Consider the following 12,368-nt stretch of genomic DNA (forward strand, 5'->3'; position numbering starts at 1 on the left):
TGTGCATGGTCAGCAGAACTGCCTGCCTCTGTGGGTATGGGATCCCTGTGTGTCTGTGTCCTATCTGCCTGTGGGGCCAGGGCTTGGGGACTGAACAATGACAGCAAATCATGGGTGTTAGAAATTTGGAGAAAGAATCGGTCCCTATGGTGACAGAAGTCGGCCCATGAAACTGCGGTCAATTGGAAATTCAGAGGGGGGGGGGGGGGGGCTGGGCTGTATGGAGCCCTGGTTTGTGTTAGCTCCCCGACCAAAGCTCCAGTGCTTCCCTGATTATCTCCAGGCCTCCGCAGCCTCCTCCCATCACCTGGCAAGCTTTCCAGAGCAGGAAGCTGAACCTAAAGTGTCCCACAGCTGTGCTCTGTCGCTGCTCCCTGGAGCGCTGGGGACTATTTCCATCCTGGGATGTGCCATGGTCAAGGAAACAGGCCCTGGGGTCGACAGCTTCTTAGAAGGCCACCAGTGATCCCCCTCTGGTTTGCAGCTTTGTAAATGTGCTGAGGTTGGCCCTCATGACCGATTGGGCCCTGTAGAGGTGATGTGATATCTCTTTAATGTTAGTTTGCAAGTACGTCTTGCTGTGTCTCTTTCTGTCACCTCATTCACTCTGGGAGAGGCCAGCTGTCTCTACTATGGAGCGGCCAACAGTGTGGACCTGAGGGAGAGTGAGTTTGGAAGTAGATTCTCCAACTCCTTGAGCCTTCAGGTGAGATCCCAGCCACTGTCAACATCTTGACAGCAACTTCAGGAGAGATCCTGAGCCAGAACCACCCAGGTGAGCAGCTCCTGGATTTCTCTCTCTCAGAAACTGTGTGAGATAAGCAACGTTTTGTCATTTTAAGTTGCTAAACTGTAGGTTAATTTGTTAGCAATAAATAACAATAAGTTGAAAATAACAACAACGACAATAAGTTGTAAAACTTAAATAACAATAGCAATAAACAACTAATGTACTCACAGTCACCAGTTGCCCCCAACTGCCTTCCTGAGAATGGAATTGTGGAAGAGGTTAGGTGGAGGTGAGGACTGGACTCTTGGTGAGAGTAACCCCAGAAATAGTCCCTGCAACTATTGTCATAAGCAGAGAGTGGATTGGCCTGACTTTGACCTGGAAGCAGTTTCCTAGCAAGCCCCAACTGGATGGGTGCAGGGACAGGCCCAGGGCCCTGCCGTGGTGCTGATGAGCCACAGTCCGGGTCTACCCCTGAGGGATCCAGGAGAGCTGGGGGTCATTTCTGTGGCAGTAACTGATAGGGCACCCTGGATCAGAGCATGGGGTTGGGGAGTCATAGGCTCCAGGTTTCCGACAAGGACAGGTGTGAGAGATGCTACCTGCTGAGAGCCATAGTACCCCCACTGTGGGTGGGCCTGGCCTCAGCTGGCCCTGGCACTGTGAAACTCCTGGGCCACACTGCCCTGCACCCTGAGTGGGGTGCATCAACTCTGTCTGCAGCCTGGTAACCATGGTTACCAAAAAGTACTTGTCTGCTGCTGCCTGAAATGTGTCTCCTCTTGGTGTCCCACCTGACCCTGACACCCACCTGGTAGCTTTGGGCTTAGCTCCTGGGCCTCCTCTGTGAGTGAGGAGTCCCAATGCCTGTGTGAGGAGAAAGGAGCTCAGCAAGGAGTAGAAGGTCAGTGTTGGAAGGCTGAAGCCCTATGCCTGGCCCTCATCAACCCCTGACCTTACTATAAGGGAGGTGCACACACCTGAACCAGCAGGAACATCCCAGCCCCTGCCCTCTCATCCTTACCCACATAGTGGGCCGGGAGAGGGGAACCTTCCTGCAGCTGCTTGTCCCAACCAGACAGAGGCTGGTGGGAAGGAGGGCTTCTCCAGCTCTACCCCTCCCCTCACTTTGGGTCCCCCCAGCACCCCTTGCCCTGTTGAACACAGTGAGGGAGAGGTCAGCAGCCCCTGGGGGTAGGGAGGCAGCACTGCCCTCCCCCAGCTCCCACTCTCACCCTCCCACTTACGAGCTGACCACTGCTTTCGCAGATACACCCAGAGGGGCTGTGGGCTGACTGGGCTCCTGACCCTCCCCTCTCATTGTTCTTGCGGTGCCATGGACCTCAGCTCCCCTAGCAGCCAGGGTCAAGAAGGTGTTCTGTAAGCTCTGGCTGAGCTGCTTTTTCCACATCCAGAGCCGGTCTCTGAATGAAATGCTGGGTAGAACCGGCCATCATCCGGTGGTGTCAACAAGCAATTTCCTCCTCTCCTGTTCAGCTTTAGGAAAAGAGAAAAAGCTCCATGAATGTGTCTCTAGGGATTTGGTTTGCAAAATTAAGAGGTATGAGTCACCACCCAGAATCTGAACTGACCAGTCTGCCCACTTAGAGCTGGAAATCTTTGGTCAGACTTCTCCTGAGCAGAGACCAGGTGCTCTAGACTGACCGACTCTCCCTCCCATTCATATGTGGAAACCTACCCCCCAAGGTGATGGCATTAGGAAATGGGGCCTTTTGGAGGGGATTAGGTCACATGGGTAGTGCCCTCTGTAATGGGATGGGATTGGTGTCTTTATAAAAGGGACATGGGCATGTGAACTTGCACTCACTCTCTGCCAGGTAACAAGACTGAGAGGGTGGCAATCCACAAGCTGGAAGAGGGCCCTCATGAAAATCAGACCCTCTTGGCACCCTGATCTCGGACTTCCTCCAGAACTGTGAGAAATATGTTTCTGTTGTTAAGCCACCCAGTCTATGGTATTTTGTTATAGTAACCCCCAAGGACTAAAATACCAGAGCTTACTGTTACTAAGTAGATTGGTGGCAGGAGGCTGTTGTTGACTTTCCAGAAGTCACAGGGGCAAATACCTACCCCTCTGGAGGGCAGAAACTAAGCTTCAGGTGTCTAGGCTGATCCTCCCATGTGTATGTGGCTGATCCCTGGCACTAGGGTACACAGGGGACCCTCCCCAGATGGACATACGGGGACCTCCCTGGTGTACAGGCACAGAGAGCTGGGAGGATGGAGCCTGAGGACCAGTGGGCTTCCTCAAATGAACCCCCCCCCACCGTGAGCCTCAGCCTCAGCCTCAAATTTGACTTCTTGCCCAAATGCAGCAAGGCAGCGTCTTCCTGGGTGGGGAGACCTACACACCCAGCATGAAGCCCAGAACCCTGGGGAATGTCTGGGCCACCCCAGCCTGGAACTTGGGAGGGTTGTGTGGAGTGAATGAGATAGTGCTGGAATGTTCCAGTCCCCAAGAAGTGCTTAGAGCTGGCAGCTATAACTGCAGGGCCTGTGGCTGCGACTGTGAGTGCATGTGTGACCAGGCTGTGGGTTTCTTGGCTGCCATCCACTGGAGTCTGGGGTGCACAGTCCCCTCAGGCTTGCGATGTGGCATCGGGGGAAGTTTGGACAAGGAAACGGGGAGCGAAGCAGTTACCAGCTATTCCCAGAACAGCACCTGCCTCTGGGCTTCCAGAGGTGCCTTGTGCCACCTAGAAATCAGCTCCACCTAGGCAGATAATTGAGGAGGACAAACATGCAGAGCCAGAGAGACACAATCCCGTGGTCAGAGATACAGACTGAGTTGGTCACAGATAGAGAACCCCCTCAGGGGTGGCCAGGGCCTTTCCCACAAAGACATACAGACTCAGACCTTCTCTCCCATGTCTCTGAACTTCCTTCAGTTTGCTCTGTGTTTGGGAAGGCCACAGACATACACCCTACATCCACAATCTTCGCGTAGGGCTCCTGTGTTGGGCAACCCCTCAAGGTCTTGTCATCACAGGAGTGGTTCAGGGAAGGCTTCTAGCACAGACTGGGGTTGAATTTTATTTCTGCTGTCACTTAGTTGTGTGACCTTGGGCAAGTCACAAAATCTCAAATGTAAAATAGGATTAATAATACTACTTATCTCTGGTGCTGTGTGGTTGAAGAAATTAAATAAAATAAATAACCTGCATAGAAACAATTGCTTCCACCACAGATGGAGTGGCAGGGACCAGATTTACCCTCCTGCCTAAAACAACTAAAAAACTGGACAAAATATATGAAATAGCAGGCTTGAAAGACAGTGGCCCCTGAGAAGTGGGAAAGAAATGAAGTGAGCCCTGTATTGTCCCAGCTGACTGCCAGAAGATGGTGTCCAGGCCTCAACTGCAGGGAGGGGGAAGCCAGGCAGGTTAGCAGACTTCTTTTTTTTTTTTTTTTTAAGATTTTATTTATTTATTTGAGACAGAATGAGAAAGACAGAGAGCACATGAGAGGGGGGAGGGTCAGAGGGAGGAGCAGACTCCCTGCAGAGCAGGGAGCCCGATGCGGGACTCGATCCCGGGACTCCAGGATCATGACCTGAGCCAAAGGCAGTCGCTTAACCAACTGAGCCACCCAGGCGCCCCAAGGTTAGCAGACTTCTATGGGCAGTGGTGGAGAACCAGTGCAGCTAGGGTCAGCAAGAAAAGAGGTGCCAGAGAGAGAACTATGGAGAGTTGCAGAGGGTCTCCCTCAAGGCTGATTAGAACATGCTGAGAGAAAGTCCTCAAGGCCAGGAAAAGAACCACCAGAAAAAAATTAGAAAAATCCTTTGAGTTCACACAGGGTCACCTCTAGCCACACTGGAAAAGCCTATAATTCATAGGGCACATGGTAGAGTATTCAGAAGGACCTGTCCCAGTAGTGAGGGATAATTAGCCTTACGGTAAGTGCTGTTCTGGTGTTGTCTAACGAAGCTTATGAACAAGACCCCAAAGCATCAGACTGTCTCCAAGTAACTCAACTGTGCCCCAGAACAAAGCCCAAGAATATTTATAGGAACACAGAAATATTCAGCACCAACACATTAAAATTCATGATGACTGGCAGCCAGTAAAAAATTACCAGGAATACAAAGAAGCAGGGAAAATATGACTCATAATAGGAGAAAAATCAATCAATTGGAAGGAACCCTAGAAATGTCACAAATAATAGAATTAGTAGACAAGGACATTAAAATGGTTGTGATAGTCACACTTCATGTGCTCAAGAAGCTAAAATACTGCAAACATAACAATAAAAACTATTCAAGTTGAAACATTTAAAAACTGGAAAAGAAGGAAAGACAAAAGAGCATTAGTTAGCTGTGGGACAACTTGAAGTGGCTTTGTATACATGTAATTGGAGTCCCAGAAGGCTCAGGTCATGATCCCAGGGGAGCCTGCTTCTCCCTCTCCCTCTGCCTGCCGCTCCCCCTGCTTGTGCTCTCTCTCTGTCAAATAAATAAATAACATCTTTTTAAAAAAAAAAGTTTGAAGAAAACTACATCAAGGAACCACATAATCAAATTGCTACAATACAGGGATAAAACAATGGTGTCTGCTCTTGCCACTTCTGTCCAGCAGTGTAGGGAGTTCTAGTTAGGCTAATTAGGTAAGGAAATGAAATAAAAATCACCCAGATTGGAAAGGAAGAAGTAAAACTGTCTATGTTCAAATGATATGAACTTATATATAAAGAATCCCAAGAAATCCACTAAAAAAACTATTAAAACTAATAAATGGATTAAGCAAGGATTCAGGGTACAAGATTGATATTTAAAAAATCAATAAATGAAAAGATATCCCATGTTCATGGATCAGAAGATTAAATATCGTTAAGATGTTAATACTTCCCAAATTGATCTTTAGGTTCAATGCAATCTCTATCGGAATTCCAGCTAAGATTTTTGCAGAAACTGACAAGCTCCTCTAAAATTCATATGGAGGGGTGCCTGGGTGGCTCAGTCGGTTAAGCAACTGCCTTTGACTCTGGTCATGATCCCAGAGTCCTGGGATCAAGCCCCACAACAGGCTTCCTGCTCCACGGGGAGCCTGCTTCTCCTTCTCCTGCTGCTCCCCCTGCTTGTACTCTCTCTCTATATATATCAAATAAATAAATAAAATCTTTAAAAATTTTCATATGGAAATTCAAGCAACTCAGAATATCCAAAACAGTCTTGAAAAAGAAGAGCAAAGCTGGAGGACTCAAACTTCCTGATTTCAAAACTCCTTGCAAAGCTACAGTAATCAAGACAGTGTGGCACTAGTATGAGGTTGAGGTTAGAGATAGTGATTGGTGGAATAGAATTGAGAGATCGCAAATAGGCCCTCATATTTACAGTCAATTGATCTTCAACAAGAATGCCAGGACAGTCCAATGGGGGAAAGAATAGGCATTTCAACAAATGTCGGGACATCTGATTATCCACATCTTTCCTCACACCATACACAAAAATTAACTCAAGATAGATGCTACACATAAATGGAAGAGCTAAAACTTTTGGGGCACCTGGGTGGCTCGGTCGGTTAAGTGTCCGCCTTCAGCTCAGGTCATGATCCCAGAGTTCTGGGGTCGAGCCCCATGTCAGGCTCCCTGCTCAGTGGGGGGGTCTGCTGCTCCCTCTCCCTCTGCCTCTCCTCCTTGTTCTTGCTCTCTCTCAAATAAATAAATAAAATTTTAAAAAAAGGAAAAGCTAAAACTTTTATAAAATTTTTAGAAGAAAATGATCTTGGGCGATGAAGGCAAAGCCTTTACAGATATGATACTAAAAGCATAAGTGACAAAAGAAAAAAAAGTAAATTGAACTTCATAAAAATTTAAAAATGCCTCAAAGTACATTATCAAAAAAAAGTGAAAGACGTAGGAGAGAAACATTGCATAACATGTGTATAATATATAAATATATTTGATAGGTGTTTTATCTATATCTATATATATATTTAAAGTGTATAAATAACTCTCAACTCAATAACCCAACTAAAAAAAAATGGGTGAAAAATCAGAACAGACATTTCTCCAAAGATATATAAATGGCCAATAAGCACCTGAAAAGAAACATCATTAGTCATCATGGAAATTTAAATCAAAACCTCAATGAGGTACCACTTCATACCCACTAGAATAGCTACAGTTAAAAACACAGAGGGGCACCTGGCTGGCTCAGTTGGAGCATGTGGCTCTTGATCTCTCAGGGTCATGAGTTTGAACCCCACATTGGATGTAGCGATTACCTAAAAAATAATAATAAAATAAAATTTAAAAAAGTACAGATAGTAAGAGGTGTTAGTGAACTTGTGGGGAAATTAGAACACTTTTACATTGTTGATAAGAATGTAAAATGATGCAGCCATTTTAGAAAACCATCTGGAAGTCCCTCAATTGATCCAGCAATTCCACTCCTAGTTTCACACCCAAGAGAAATTAAAACATGTCCACACAAAAATTTGTGCACAAATGTTCTTGCAACAGTATTCATAATAGCCAAGAAGTGGAAATAACCCAATGTCCATCAACTGATAAATAGATAAATAAAATGAGCTATATCCATACAATGGGATATTATTTGGCGATAGAAAGGAGTGAAGCACTGATACCTGCTACAACATGAGTGAACCTTGAAAATATTATGCTGAGTGAACAAGTCAGTCACAAAAAGCCATGTATTGTGTGATCCTATTTACGTGAAATGTCCGCAATAGGCAATTTTTTTTTCAAGTATAATTTTTAGTCTTTTTTTTTTAAGATTTTATTTATTTATTTGACAGAGAGATAGCGAGAGAGGGAACACAAGCATGGGGAGTGGGAGAGGGAGAAGCAGGCTTCCCGCCGAGCAGGGAGCCCCATGCGGGGCTCGATCCCAGGACCCTGGGATCATGACCTGAGCCGAAGGCAGGCGCTTAACGACTGAGCCACCCAGGCGCACCAATTTTCAATCATTTTTTAAGGGAGGAAGGGGCCCACAAAGGCAAAAGTACCCCAGGCCCAGGAACACCATAATAGAGCCCTGTTTGTTCCCTTCTGTTGGGGAGCCCGAGGCAAGGCCTGAACACAGGCTGGAATCCAGAAGGGGCACTCTGTCAGCTTGATCTGCAGCTCTGATCATCTGATGCATCTCAAGGCTTGAGAGTCACACAATCAGTATACTATCAAGCCCCACAATAGGCAAATTGATAGAAAGTAGATTAGTGGGGCGCCTGGGTGGCTCAGTCATTGGGCATCTGCCTTCGGCTCAGTTCATGATCCCAGGGTCCTGGGATCGAGCCCCGCATTGGGCTCCCTGCTCAGCGGGAGGCCTGCTTCTCCCTCTCCCACTCTCCCTGCTTGTGTTCCCTCTCTCGCTGTCTCTCTGTCAAATAAATAAATAAAATCTTTAAAAAAAAAAAAAAAGAAAGCAGATTAGTGGTTGCCGGGGGCTGGGGTGGATGTTGAGGGGAATAGGGGGCAACAGTTGTGGGCACAGGGTTCCCTTGTGGGATGATGAAAATGTTCTAAACTGGATTATGGTGATGATTACACACCCCAGTGGCTATACAAAAAAAACATTTAATTTAAATAAGTGAATTGTATGTTGTGTGAATTATATATCAATAAAGCTGTTAACCCCCTCCCTGCAAAAAACAGCATCAAAGAGAAAGTTTTAAGAGCTGATAGAGAAAAAAAAGGCATGTTATATATAGAGAAACAAAAATAAAATTACAGCAGATTTCTTGTTAGCAACAAAGCATGCAGGGTGCCTGGGTGGCTCAGTCGGTTGAGTGCCTGCCTTCGGCTCTGGTCCTGCCTCCCTTTCCCTCTGCCCCTCCCCCCTCATGCTCGCTCTCTCTCTCAAATAAATAAATAAAATCTTAAAAAAAAAGAAACAAGGCATGCAAGGAAACAGTGGAACAACATCTTTAAAATACTAAAAGTCAAAACTATTAACCTAGAATTCTATAAATAGACTCAACCATACCTGTATGGTCAGTTGATTTTCAACAAAGTTGAAAAGACAATTTAGTGGAGAAAGAGGGCTTTTCAACAAATAGTATGTGAACAACAGGACATCCACGTGCAAATAAAATAACTTGGATCTCTACCTCACACCATATACACAAAATAACTCAAAATGGATTATAGACCTAAATGCAAAATCTAAAACTATAAACCTTTTTGGAGAAAACTTAGAAAATCTTTGTGAACTTTGGTTAGGCAGTTTTCTTAGCTGCAACACCAAAAAAAAAAAAAAAAATTCCATGAAAGAAAAATGGATAAATTGGAATTCATCAAAATTAAGAGCCTCTGCGGGCGCCTGGGTGGCTCAGTTGGTTAAGCGACTGCCTTCAGCTCAGGTCATGATCCTGGAGTCCCGGGATCGAGTCCCGCATCGGGCTCCCTGCTCGGCAGGGAGTCTGCTTCTCCCTCTGACCCTCCTCCCTCTCATGCTCTCTGTCTCTCATTCTCTCTCTCTCAAATAAATAAATAAAATCTTAAAAAAAAAATTAAGAGCCTCTGCTCTTCAAGAGACATTGTTAAGAAAACAAAAAGATGAACCATAGACTAGGAGAAAATATTTTCAAATCACATATCTGATGAAGAACCTATATGAAGAACATATAAAGAACTCTGTAGACTCAACAATAAGAAAACAAGTAACCCAATTAAGAAAATGGGCAAAAGATTTGATCAGTCATTTCATAGATGAAGATCTATGAATGGCAAATAAACACATGAAAAGATGCTCAACATCATTTGTCATTAAGGGAATTAAAATTAAATTCACAATGAGACACCACTGTGTATCTATTGGAATAAAGTTAAAAAGACCAATCATACCAAGTGTTGACAAGGATGTGGAGCAACTGGAACCTTCAAACATTTCTGATGGGAATGAAAAATTGTACCTACATTAAAAAACAGTTTGGCAGTTTCTTAAAAGTTAAACATATACCTGTCATATAATCCAGCCATTCCACCCTAAGTATTTACCCAAGAAAAATGAAAGCACATGTCCATGCAAAGTCTTAAACGCAAATGTTCACAGCAGCTTTATATTTAATCGCCCCAAACTAGATATAAACCAAATGTTCATTGGCAGGTGAATGGATTACCAAAGTGTGGTATATCGAACAATGAAATACTCTGTATTAATATATAAAAAAAGAGGGGTGCCTGGGTGTCTCAGTTGGTTGAGTCTCTGCCTCCTGGTTTCAGCTCAGGTCATGATCTCAGTGAGATCGAGCCCTGCATCAGGCTTTGTGCTGGGCATGGAGCCTGCTTAGGATTCTCTCTCCCCCTCTCCCTCTTCCCCTCTCCCCACTCATGCTCTCTCTTCCTCTCAAATAAATAAATAAAATCCTTATTTAAAAAAAGAACTATTGGTACAATATAATGGATGAATCTCAAATTATGCTGAGTCACAGAACTCAGACATACTGTACTGTTCTGCACTGTACGAATGAGTACATACTTTATAATCCTATTTACATGAAGTTCTAGACAATGTCACCTAACTATAGTGACCAAATGCAGACTGATGGTTAACTTGAGAGTAGGGGAAGGAGGCATCACCCAGGGCACAGGAAGCTTTAGGAGTGATGGGCATGTTCACTCTCTGGATTGTGGTGATGGCTTCCTGGGCATCACAAATGTCAAAACTTAGCAAATTTCACACTCAAATATGTGCAGTTTATTGTATGTAAATTATACCTCAATAAAATTATTTTTTTAAAGATTTTAAAAAATTTATTTGAGAGAGAGAAAGAGAGAGAGAGAGAGCACATGAGAGGGGGGGAGGGTCAGAGGGAGAAGCAGACTCCCTGCTGAGCAGGGACCCTGATGCGGGACTCGATCCTGGGACTCCAGGATCATGACCTGAGCCGAAGGCAGTCGCTTAACCAACTGAGCCACCCAGGCGCCCTAAAATTATTTTTTTTTAAGTTAAAAGCCCATAATCTGTGTAAAACATACTGCTTGGCATAAATAGGTACTCATTAAAAGTTGGCTCTTACTCTCTTATTTTTGAGTGCCTACTGTCGCAAGGTCAAGGGCTCAAAGGGGACTACATGGCTTCAGGAAAGGGGGCCCAGCATCCCCTAAGGATCCATCCTCCCAGACCAGAGCAAGGAGGGCAGGAGGGGCTGAGCTCTGTCTGCTTCCAGTGGAGTCCTGGTGCCCTCAGGTGGCCTCCAGGGGTACAGCAGGCTGCCTTCTCTCCATGCGCACCTCTTCCTGCTTGGGCCTCTGATCCCCACTCCATGGGATGTGTGTCTGACTGCCCATCTGTCCATCTGTTCCCCCTGGCCCAGGTCTCCCCCGCGATGTAACATCTCTGTGGAGCATATCCTGATGCTATAGAGCTTGGCCTGGTTTCCTCATCTTACAGCAGACATCCCCCTCCACTGCCCCCTACAAGGAGGTCCTCCATGATCCGGTGGGAGAGGAGGAAATGAGGGCCTCAGGGTGGAGCTTAGTCCTTGCATGTCTTCAGGGAAGACCCTTCCCTCCATCACCCTAGTCCACCTGCTCCCTCCCCACAGCCTCAGAGCTGGCCTCCCTGCCTCCCTTCAAGCTCTGTATTCTCTTCTCCCAGGGCAGCCTGGGCAACTGTTGAAAAGCTCTTGCCCTAAACCCTCCAAACTTCTCACCTTGCAGGGCTCCAACCCCACGTGGGGTTGTGCTGCTGTGTCTCAGTAGACAGATAGACCCACCACGTGTGCCCCCGAGCCTTGATGTGGCACTGGGCCAACTAGGTGTCCATATGGAAACAAAAAGTATGACAGGATCCCCATCACTCACCATCCACAAAAATCAACACCAGTGGGTTGCAGATCCAATATGAAAGGTAAAATAACAAAGCTTTAAACAAATGTGCAAGGATATCTTTACAAAATCTTTATGACTTTGGGGCAGGCAAAGAGTTCTTTAAAAGAACAGAAAAGGTGAGGGGCGCTGGGATGGTGTAGTTGGTTGAGCCTCTGACTCTTGATTTCGGCTCAGGTCATGATCTCAGGGTGGTGAGATGGAGCCCTGCATCAGGCTCTGCGCTCAGCACATAGTCTGCTTGAGATTCTCTCCCTCTGCCCCTCCCTGCACTCGCACGTGCTCTCTCACTCTCTCAAGTAAATAAATCAGTCTTTAAAAATAAATGAAATAATTCTTTTTTAAAAAGAACAGACAGAAAAAGATAATAATGTAAAGGAAGTTGTTGATAACTTGGACTATATTAAAATTTTAAAATTTCTTTTTATCAGGGCATTTGGGTGGCTCAGATGGTTAGGCGTCTGCCTTCGGCTTGGGTCATGAGCCCAGGGTCCTGGGGTCGAGCCCCATGTTGGGCTCCCTGCTCGGCGGGGAGTCTGCTTCTCCCTCTCCCCCTGCTACTCCCCCTGCTTGTGTTCTCTTGCTCTGTCAAATAAATAAATAAAATCTTTAATAATAAAAATAAAATAAAATTTCTGTTTATCAAAAGGCACTGTGAAGAGAGTGACAAGACAAAACTGAGGGAGAAGATATTGATCGCACAGACATCAATAAATAATTCTTACCCAGAATGCACAAGCCCTATAGATCATAAGGAAGAGGCACATAGAAATGGCGGAAGCACCAAGAAGACACACACCGTCACAGAAAAGGAATGCCCGTGGCC

The sequence above is a fragment of the Mirounga angustirostris genome, unplaced genomic scaffold (assembly GCF_029215605.1).
Source record: "Mirounga angustirostris isolate CCGP_5_RB_7025 unplaced genomic scaffold, mMirAng1.0.hap1 SCAF_4, whole genome shotgun sequence".
NCBI classification, from domain to species: Eukaryota; Metazoa; Chordata; class Mammalia; order Carnivora; family Phocidae; genus Mirounga; species Mirounga angustirostris.